This window comes from Crinia signifera, chromosome 5, assembly GCF_055691185.1.
Source record: "Crinia signifera chromosome 5, ASM5569118v1, whole genome shotgun sequence".
NCBI lineage: Eukaryota > Metazoa > Chordata > Amphibia > Anura > Myobatrachidae > Crinia > Crinia signifera.
The window spans coordinates 185,609,029-185,620,527 of NC_139221.1; the positions used below are offsets into that span (position 1 = coordinate 185,609,029).

The 11,499-nt window shown below is 45.0% G+C and overlaps 1 long non-coding RNA gene across 1 annotated transcript; it reads left to right on the forward strand.

Annotated features, from left to right (window-relative positions):
• Positions 1 to 375: 375 nt before the first annotated feature.
• Positions 376 to 11,246, forward strand: LOC146079613 (uncharacterized). Its single transcript, XR_014474647.1, has 3 exons — positions 376 to 505; positions 8,808 to 8,953; positions 10,039 to 11,246. It is a non-coding gene; the product is annotated as an uncharacterized LOC146079613 (long non-coding RNA).
• The last annotated feature ends 253 nt before the right edge of the window (positions 11,247 to 11,499 follow it).

The window sequence follows — 11,499 nt, forward strand, 5'->3', positions numbered from 1 at the left end:
GGTTTTATGTTGCGTGTGTTTGTGTGTCTGTGTCAGTGGCGGCTCCTGCTATAGGGCCAGCAACAGAGCTCTGGAGGTAGTGTGAACCCCGTGCGATCGTGGGTAGTGTGCACATTCGTGGGGGGGGGGGGGGTGCTACCTCTGCAGCTCTGGTGCTGGATGTCTGTGTCTCTCCTCTCGCCAGGCTCCATGTGTCTCGTGTTTCTCTTCTCACCAGGCTCCATGTGTAACCTCCTTTCCTGTGCGGAGGAGTTCCGCATGTAGTAGCTTCCTATTGGAAGCTGCTACTGCTCATCATACACAGGACTCAAAACTCCTCCCCCTCTCGGGCTGCCAGTACATGATTTAATGACAGCAATAGCTTCCATCAGGAAGCCATTCTGTGCACATCACCAGAGCTACAGTGCTTTTATGGGCTACTGCTTGTGTAGCCCAGAAGCAATTCCTCTGCAGTGAGCATGCCCAGACTTCAGTGAGTCACTCGGAGTGATGCAGCTAAAGGAAGGTATGCATTGCACCAGAGAGGTGTAAGTTTGTTTAATTTTATTAATAATTGAGACACTGTAAATAATATTTTTTTAAACTATTATTTGTGTGTAGATCTTTAATAACTGTATAATTTACTTTACTTAATATTAACATTATTAAAAGTGTGTATTTTGCTCTGTACCTGTGTTTGGGTGCATATGAGTATATCATGTATTTATAGTAAATTCACACAAACACTGGTACAGAGCAAATCAAACTAATAACCTGCAAATATATAATGACCATTTGGAATCAGCAGTACCCAGAAAATTGCAGCCACCCTTACGTCTAAAGGCAGGAGCCGCCACTTGTCTGTGTTATGTACATGGCGTGTGTACAGTATGTATTTTATGTGTTTGTTTCTATGTGTTCATGCTGTTTGTATCTACACATGTTATGTGTTTATGTATGTATGTATCATGTTTGTATGCTATGTGTGTGTCAACAGTGTTTATGTATGTGTATTTACAGAAGAGTGTGTGTGTGTGTGTGTGTGCGCATACATATAAGTACGGATACCCCTAGTGGTATGTTAGGTTAATTATAGTGGATGAAGTATGGGAACATCACCCTCTCCCCTCCTTTAACTCCATGGGCGGTATTCAATGAGCCTGATTCGCCATGTTTTTATGGCGAATTTGTGCTGTTTGGCGAATTTTTGACTAAAACAGTGAATCACCCTATTCAATGACCACATGGCGAATACATTTGAAGGTTTTTTTCGCCATGATTCACCGAGTAGCAATCGCTATCTTTTTATGGAGAAGTGGAATGTGAACTTTTAAAATAAAGTGTTTTGTTTTTTACATTTGGTGTCAACAAATCAGGAATTTTATTCTGAGGAGGGGCATGCTATTTTTATTCATGTGCTGTAAGCACATGAATATATATTTAATTTAAAAAAAAAATATATATATATATTTTTTTTTACACAGCAGCCAGCAGGGGGCGCCGGAGCCGAGCCGCTCATTACATATTCATATATTCACTGATCCCGATCGTTACGATCGGGTGTAGTGAATATACGCGGCCCCCTGCTGGCACCCCCGGGGGGCAGCCTGTGCTACCTGGCACCCGGGGAGCCCACCTCCCCCCCACAAACGTTCTGGGGCAGGCAGAGAGACTTCCATCTCTCTGCCTGCCACCGTCCTCAGGCTTCCTGACTCGTTGAATACCGGAGCCGGCGAGGCTCCGGAACGTGGCGAATGTGCAGCGAATCCTAAACAGGATTCGCTGCACCTCGCTGGTATTCACATTGAATACCGCCCCATATCTCTTCTTGGCTCCACAGACAAGCAAACTTGTACAGGTTGGGTGTACCTTATCCGGATGTCTCAAAACTAAAATATTCCAAAATGAATATTTTAGGGTTTTTTTGTTTATTTTTTTTACTGTACCTTTATTTATGCTTACCTCATCCCCGGTGTCCATGGTGGCCATCGGACTCCTCTTCAGCTACATCTCCGGTCCCAAGGATGCATTGCACGGGTGCACCAGTGACGTCATAGGAGCAACCGTGAAATGCATCCTTGGGACCGTGGATGCCGCTGAAGAGGAATCCCATGGCCGATGTGGATGCCAGGGAACACCAGGCGAGTATGTTAGAAAAAAATCTGAAATCCGGAATTAATCCCTTACCCAAAATGCTTGTGGTCCCAAGCATTTTGGATAAATGATACTCAACCTGTACAAACACTGCCCAATGACCCCCATGGTTGCTAGGCAACTGGGATTCCAGGAAGCAGTGGTAGTTACTGGTCCAGGCTGTTGCCTTGCAGCTGGAATGCCAGATGTGTAGTAAGTGCAGCTTTACAGCTGCAATCATTTCTTTGATTAAGGGACTGGTCTCACTTAGAGCATACCCTCCAACATGACCCATTCTATTCGGTAAAAACTGCTCTGTTCGTGGACTTCCTTGTCAGTTGCAGTTGCAGAGGTGGGACTTCATATTTAGATATGGGAGCCACATCACCTTATAGTGACTCCTAGCTTGCAATGTTTGGAAGTATTTGGGGCAGCAGTTAATGTGGCTCCCCTATTTGAATTTTGTGTCCAACCTGCACCTTGTCCCTCCCATATTGTATCCAACTTGCACTGTATCCAACCCACACTATATCCTGCACATTGGGGCATGATACAGCTTTAAAATAACAATACTGTAGCGGCTTTCATTCGTGTGCTCCCTAAATTCTCCATTCCAGCCATTATCATCAAATGGCAATTTCAACCTTCTGGGATGTGATCGCAGTTTGACACTTCATGCATTTGCACTGAGGCTGCTGCAATTGAGATTTTCACATTTCTACAGGGTATGCTGAATTAGCCCAATGTATCCAATGCTCACTGAAACCAGCAATGTATATGACCCACACTGTATCCTTTCAACCTGGGGAAAGGTAAATTGGGAAAAAAAACCTGTGCACCAGTACCACGTTCAAATTTTTGGGTATATATGTGATATACTGTATGAAAAAAATCCACTATTTTATAATATCAAAATGCTTGTGCATTAATGAGTGATGTGGAGGTGCTCCCCTGAGAGTAAAAATTGATGCAAAGAGAAAAAGTACTCTCTGTTTTTGGGGGCACGCTTTGAAATTAAAACTTAACGTTTATTTATTACTTCATTAAAATAAATTTAGACATGACAAGACAGACATACATAAAACATATACAAATTCCTGAGACTCCAATTTGCAGAGTAAGTTACAGGTAGAAGATCGTCCAATCTCAGTCAAATTTTGGTTAGGAGCTACCTTTCTCACACAATTTTTGAGGTACTACAGTATATGGAGTGGACCGCGAATATTTGTCTATATGGTAATATGACTTATTTTACACCAAATTATCACAATAATTTATTGCTTTTCAGGCCACTCAAAATTACTTTTGACAGGAAGATTCTGCTGGGAATTATGCTTTATTATATAACCATTGACTGGTATATGATAGAAGAGAAAATAGAAAAAGAAAAAAGAGAGAGAAAAAGAAAGAGGGGAAAGAAAAAGGGAAGAAGGGGGGAGAGAGAATTTTTTAGGGGAGGTTTTAATAGATGGAGAGAAAGAGAGGAGAGGAGGTGGAAGAAAAACAAGTAAAGTGTCAGTACACCCCTGCAGTTTGTTTGTTTGTTTGTTTGTGACTGCTGCTGATTGCTCTATCTGCCTGGCTGAACCAGACTGTGCAATTGAGCGGGTCTTTCCGTGCGACAGTTGCAGATGAGGGTGTGAAATAGTTGGGCTGTTGAATCCCTCTCTGTTAGAGTGGGCGACTCCCTGGTTGGCAGGGCCCTTGCAGGGAAATCTACCCTCAATCAGTGAGGTTTTGGGCCCAGAAAGTGTGTAGCTTTAATAGACAAAATTATTGCCTTGTAGGGTGTCAGTGCACGCTGCTTTCTCCCACTTGCTTTGCAGTATTGGTGGGCGATGAGCGGTGAACAATAGAAAAAGGGGTGGTGGTGACCCTGACCACACAGAGTGGGTCTGGGTGCAGGTGCGCCTGGCTGGAGCTGTGATTCCCTAGCTGCTGCTCTGGGATAGGATAGTTAGTCCTGTACTGAATGAACAAGAAAAGAAAGGGGTGTTGAGCTGCGCTTGGTATAACTTTGTAAAAAGTGAGGTAATGAAACCTGTAAAGTTGGGTGAAAAAAATGAGGGATTGGTTGATCTAGTACAAAAAGATTTAATGTATAAAATACATATAGCCAGAATACATTGATAATTCTCTAAAATCACATAAAATTCATATCTCACCAACCAAACTTGGGAAAATGTATGGCCCGGAGAGTCCCAAGAGTCCTGTATAGGGCTGAGATGTAAATCGTCCTGTATGGAGCTGCAATGATATGCCCAATTGGAGCAGTATGGAGGGAGGACCAGATGTAAGAATAAGGAGCGGCTTAAGTTGACACGGATTGCCGACTCCCTCCGCTGGATGGACTGGAGCGGGATGGGTCCTCTACCTCTACCTTACTGTAGGAATTTGTAATCCAAATGGAACCAGTGGAGGTGGTATTACCGGACTGGGATCTGTGCGTGGCCCAAGGGGACCCCCAGGTCCTGGTGAGGCGTGATGGTTGTCTCCAATGTAGCAGATGGTGGGGAGGACTTGAAGATGTTGATAAGGAGCGGCCCAGGATGGCACAAATAACCGACTCCCTCCGCTGGATGGAATAGAGCGGGATACAGTCCTCGACCTCAACCTTGCTGCTAGGACTTGGTGGTCCAATTGGACAAAGGGTGGTAAGTGTGTGCACAAATAGGCACTTCCGGGTTCTTTAGGGGTACCAATTTGGTATTCTGGAAGGAGATAGAAACCTGAGTCCTGACCGGTTTCGCTGCTCCAGGCAGCTTTGTCAGAGGATAACAGGTTTAAAACATGGCTGGCTATTTATTTCCTGTTACATGGGTCATGTGACCAACTTGATTAGATCAACCAATCTATTTTATAAACAAATAGGGCGCTAAAGTAGGAGGCAAGTTACTATAAATTCATACACAATAGTATACAATAATAAGATATACACTAAAACATAGTTTGTTAATTGTAAAGTGCTTAGATTATGATCGCTAGCTTGTGCAATCAATTTTGTTAGTATGGTAGTCATGGTGACTGAGATGACCTTATCGAATGTGCATTTCAATTGGAGGAATAACCTATTAGTTTCCAGGTCATTCTGCCCTGATGGTATGTGGGCTGTGAGGGCGGAAGTACCTGTGGTGCGACCTGTAAGGGCGTCCCCTCTATGCTTTAATGGCAGGGGGGAGGATTGCATGTCAGAGCTTGTTGTCCCTCCCTGAAAACGGAATGGAATCATTTGTCAGACTGCATTTGAGTCTACAAGCATAGGTCTACACCATTAGGTCGGCTTGCATTATGTCGACCTGACTGAAGGCCGACATGGATTAGGTCGACAGGGTCATAAGGTCGACAGGTGTTAGGTCGACAGTGAAAAAGCCGACATGTTTTTTTTTTTTCCTCATGCGTCGACACAGTCAACATAGCACCGCGTCCCCTCGCAAGGCTTGCTGCGATCGCCATGCTTCGGGCACGGTGCCTCGCTACGCTCGGCACACTATTGTGGTATGTGGGCTGTGAGGGCGGAAGTACCTGTGGTGCGACCTGTAAGGGTGTCCCCTCTATGCTTTAATGGCGGGGGGGAGGATTGCATGTCAGAGCTTGTTGTCGCGTCACCCGGACTTCCGGTGACACGACCCACCGAGTGGCGTGTTGTTGGGGGCATTTCCAACAGCTTCCGGCAGTCGCGTCATCCCGGCTTCCGGTGACGCGGCTCGTCGGAGATCGTGATGCCAGGGGCGGGGTCCTAGGGCTGAGGTTACCCGCCGCGTCATCCGGACTTCCGGAGGCGCGGAGTAGCCTACTCTCATTACAATAGTGTGTTGGGGGCGGATGACCCTGAATAGGCGTCGTACTGATGGGCGTGAGCTAATGGAATTTCGTGTGGCTGCCCAGTGTCCATTAGAGTTGTTTTGTATGGGTACAGAAAAATGTCATATAATGGTATTGACTTCAATTTAATAGAGATATTTTATATCATTTAGTTTCTAAAGCAATATAATGATATTTTGAGATGTCCATATCTCATACTTAGGCCAGAGACGTGAAAGGGCTGACCTCTAGTGGTTGGAAACTAGAGTACACTTTACATGCCTCATTTGGGCCGGACTACACAGTTGGTACTTATACAGAGGGAGAAGGAGGATATAGTAGGATGCAGTACAAGAATCAAGATCAGAAAGATGTATTCATGAAATAAAAACCGAAAATGCAAGAAAAAAGGAATAAATAATCATAAATGAATAATAAAAAGTAAAACATGGAACTTTTATAACAAAGAAAATTTATAAAAATAAGAATGAATGGAGGAAGGACATATATCATGATAGTTCATAGTTCTTAGAGAGAATGCATATATGGTAGTTTCCCACAATCCGATTTTTATTGCAGGCTACGCACTGTACCGAAAGAATGGGCGCATATACACACATATTATAATGGGTGGGATGATGTTTTGCAGATGGTACACACAGATGGTATATAATGATGATTTATAGTTTTCAGAGGAGTGAATGGAAGGAGAATGGATATATGGCAATCTCCCACAATCCGATTTTTATTGCAGGCTGCGCACTGCACCAAAAGAGTGGGCGCATATATACACACATGTTACAATGGGTGGGGTGGTGTTTTACGGATGGTGCACACAGATGGTATATATACACACACACATTATAGTGGGTGGGATGATTTTTTACAGATGGTGGAGTTCGGACATACATGGTGATGGAATGGGAATATACATTCTAAATGACTGAGTTAAGTTCCACCATCTCATTGAGGCCCTCAGGGTGGATAGAGTTCAGCAGGTGCATCCAAAAAACTTCTTGTTTGCACAATCTGCTGAACCTATCCCCCCCTCTGTTGGTGTTTTTAATATGTTCCACCCCTATCAGTTCCAAGCTTTGGGGATCGGCGTTGTGCTTCTCGAAGAAATGTCTAGAGACACTATGTGAAATTAAACTCTTTTTAATATTACGACGGTGCTCTAAGAACCTGATACGGAGTTTCCTAGTTGTGCGGCCCACGTGCGGTGAACCCCACCTTTAAGTGCAATTTAGAAGATTCCCAGTTGCATAGAAAAAGTTGGAAAGTAGATAAAGCAAAATAACAGGTGAGAGTTATGATATATGGAATATGAGATATCAAAGGATCAAGAAAATTGTCCTTTAGTCACAGTATTATAGTATACACCTGTATATCAAATTTCCTTTTTCATAAATTAATCACTTTTGTTACAATAGTAAAAAGTATTTCCTGTCACTGACTATATTCTTCTCACAAAGGCCCTTATTCTGGTCAGTGCGGTAATATCCGCGTGCGTTCGTGCCACCGATGTTTTGTGTCTGCGCATGTGCAGAGGCATCTCTGCGCATGTGCGAGCGGGGCGTACGGCCAAATCCCGCATGAAATGTGAACACTCCGAACAGGGGTTGGAGAGGGGCGTGAAGGGCTATTTGGGCTCATTACCATATGCATACGCCCCGCGTTTCATGGGCGTTCCCATGCAAACGCTGGGCGTACGTATGGTAATGCGGCCGTGACGCACGTGTAGGGGGTGGACATATGACATCGCCGGATGTCAGCTGCCCGCCCAGATCCCTGCTTTTGCACGGAAAAATGTCCGTGTGGTCTGAGGTTGCGGGAGCTGGTGGAGCACTCGGTCCTGCATTCGATGTTCTGCGACCATCGAATGATGGGGGAGGTTCCCCGAGATGGAGGAGGCGTATTCCGTGAAAAATACACATGCGGTCCGTTCGGCCAGCTTCTTACCGCGTACGGACGAAGTTGGCGATCCGTATGGAAGGCGGGGTTTCGTACGCACGGTCCTGGCCGCATAATCGGATCCGGACGCACCGATCAGAATAAGGGCCTAAGAGAAAACAAATATAAATCTCATTCCTTAAATGTGGAAAAATGTCTATAAGAAATCACTCTAAAGGAGCCCATACACGGTCCGTTGTGTATGGCTCCGTTCTGTACTATGCGATGCGCGCTCCCGCGCATCACATAGTACGGTACAAAAAGTATGTGCTGCACATACTTTTTGTACTAGCTATACATCGGATCGGATCGCAGTGCATGCACACTGCATGCACTAGGCATGCGATCTGATCCGATGTGTGCTGTTTAAGCACACAACGGATCCGATTAATGGACCGTGTATGTGGGGCATAAGTAATATTTCTAGTCTCAGACCAATCAGAGCAGAAAAAAGAAACAATAAAGCCTCTTTTCCCAAAATAATTGCAGGCAAAAAATCTACAGGGTCGTATTTACAATTGTATCTAATTGTTATTATGTGATCAGCCCCTTAATAGGGGTCTTACCACCACCCGGATAGCTGCCTGCTACGGTCTAAGGAATAGTCAATCTGCTGCAGAAGAAAACAGATTTTTCTTAGATCTGGACCTGATTGCAGTGATGGGGAGTCTGGTATCTCCTCAATAGCTTGAGGTGCAAAAGTAGTTGTGGGATAGACACAATTCCAGCCATTATCATCAAATGGCAATTTCAACCTTCTGGGATGTGATCGCAGTTTGACACTTCATGCATTTGCACTGAGGCTGCTGCAATTGAGATTTTCACATTTCTACAGGGTATGCTGAATTAGCCCAATGTATCCAATGCTCACTGAAACCAACAATGTATATGACCCACACTGTATCCTGCACTGTATCTAATGCACGCTTTTTCTTTCACAGTGGCTAACACTGTATTCAACCTGCAATGTAATCCACATTGAGGGACCCGCGCGAGGCGGCGGGGACTTGTGGGAAGCTCCGTTGTAAGGGGACGTGCGCGCTCAAATCTACTGCCAGCCCCTGCAAGGAAGAGAGACGTTTCATCTGTAAGTGGCTCTACTGGGGTGTATCATGTATAAAGGTCAGAGTCGAATTTCCCATTAGGCACGTGAGGCATGTGCCTAGGGGCGGCACATGTTTGGGGGCGGCACTTGGATGCCTGTGATAGTACTGTCAGCCCAAAATGTACCAATAACTGCAAAATATCCACTGTACTATACTATATTCCATCTTTTTGAGTGTAAATGGATGGGACATGCAGATACTGCCCCTGTAACTGTCCTATCTAGTAAATATGTATTCATAATAAAAGAACATGTCACAGTTAGTGGCTTTTTTATACATCCATTATATTGGCTATTATCAAATGAGGGCTTATAAGTAATCAATAAAAATAATACAATTAGGCGGGGGGGGTGGGGGGGGCGAACATTATTGTTGTGCCTAAGGGTGCCCTCATCCCTAAATCCGCCCCCGATAAAGGTACTATTGTCTGGTGTACTTTGACTGGGCACTACTCTGCAGCATATCATGCATGATTGTAACATCTATAGACACTGAAAGTGGGCATCTCAGTCCTTACACATTTGAGCACACAAATATATTGAGCTTAATTAGATATGAATTGAACTCACTTTGAGAAATGCATCTTTTAACCAACAAAGTTAACTGTGCCAGTTTGCATCACTGCTATATTAAAGTACACCACACTGTCAATAGCAGTTTAGAGCCCAATTCAGCTCTGTGGCTCAGCATTGAAATTACATTTTATGGTGAATTGAGTGGAAACAGGTTATTATGTATTGAAGATAAAATAATGATTTGCAAACACCATTGCTTTTTAGACTGACTCAAGCCTACTGTAAAGGCTATGCAAGGTGTCGCCTTAACCACTAGCCTATATTCTCCAGCCATAAATGCATTCCCATCTGTTTTGCCTGCCGTGTTAGGCAAAGACAATTTATACTGTACAGTGAGGTTGCTATCAATGGTGTTCAGCAGAGTACCTGAACATTATTGACTATAAATTGACCTCACTTTGTGAAATGCTGACCATGCAAACAAAAGCAACAACAGTATGCATTTTAGAAAATAAGGGAACACTCACAACAAATTATTTATTCCTCTACAGCTTCTCCTAATGAAAAACACACTGTTTAGTTCTACTTAGTACAATGAGACAAGTTCCATCAGCCAATCAGTGGGAGCCGTAACAGAAACTTCATTGGTCTATTTGACACATGTGCAGTGTAGTTTAGAAAAAGCAACATCTGGTGGACATAAAGTGGTATTACACTCTCCAGCTCCTCAGTACATTACTGAAAAAGATTGACATTGAACCAGCGTAACCATGGCAACATGGAGACTGGACACAGCAGCAAGCAGAAAAACCTCAACCAAACCTGAAAGAAGAACACCTCAGCACCCAGCGTATCACCTACTAGCATGCAGCCACAACCTAACTTGGAAGGGAACCAGACCACCAATCAACACGCAGCAAAATCACCAATCAGCACACAGCCTGCCCAAGAACCCGCCCACTGCCTACAAATAGGAGTGGAAGGAAACATACTACAAACTCCCTAGAAGAAGGCCAGCACAAGGCCGAAACGCGTTGGAGAAGCTACAGCAATCCACACAACCCATACCCAAGCGAGTAAGAACCGAGCGGAGGAACCAGGGAGACGACTGCCGTACGAAGGACAGAGCCGGGCACGGAGCGGTGACGTCAGCAAGCAGACCGCGGCACAAGATACAATAGAGCCAGCGCTACAGGATGGGCAACAACAAGCGACGCAGGGAACGGGAGCAGGTGAGTTGGTGGATCCGTAGGCAAGGCACCGGGGCGGGAAGGAGTGATCAAAAGCTCCCCCTGCCAACGGCCCCTGCCAGACGCTCCACGTCCCATACCCACAGCGACAGACGGCCGGGGGATACGGTTTAACACCGGACACCTTTGGCTGCCGGCTGGATAGGGAGAGGGAACACACGGAGCGCCCAGACCCACCACCACAGCCCCCTTACCAAGCAAGCCAGAACACCGCTCATGCCGAGGAGACAGAACTCCCCACCACCCTCCGAGCCTAGAACAACTGACGGGCAGCCTCCGGCAGCCAGGCACCAGCACAGTTAACTTAAGGAACGGCACAGCGGGACGCCGCAGCCGTGGGAACACCAGGACTGTACTGTGGAACCCCCCCCCCCCCCTTGAACCCGTCCGCATCAGAGGGAAAACCCTCAAACCCCTGTATTTCCCCCCCCACTCCCGCAACACTCATTGTGTTACTGTTTAACTGTAATATATATTGTAACAGCGTATATTTCAATTGACTGCAATAATTGTAACAGCAAATGTTTCATGTGTAATTAATTGTTTATGTGACTGCACCATTTAAAGTAAAATTGTTTTAAACCAACCCACTGCACATTCTTTCAAATCGAGATCAGCCACACACCCCACACCCAAGGAGCGGAGCGCTACACTAAACCCCCCCCCCCTTTTTGCAGAAAGTGGTATTACACTCTCCAGCTCCTCAGTACATTACTGTGCAATTATTTTTTATTTACTTATTAGCAGTTATTTATATAGCAC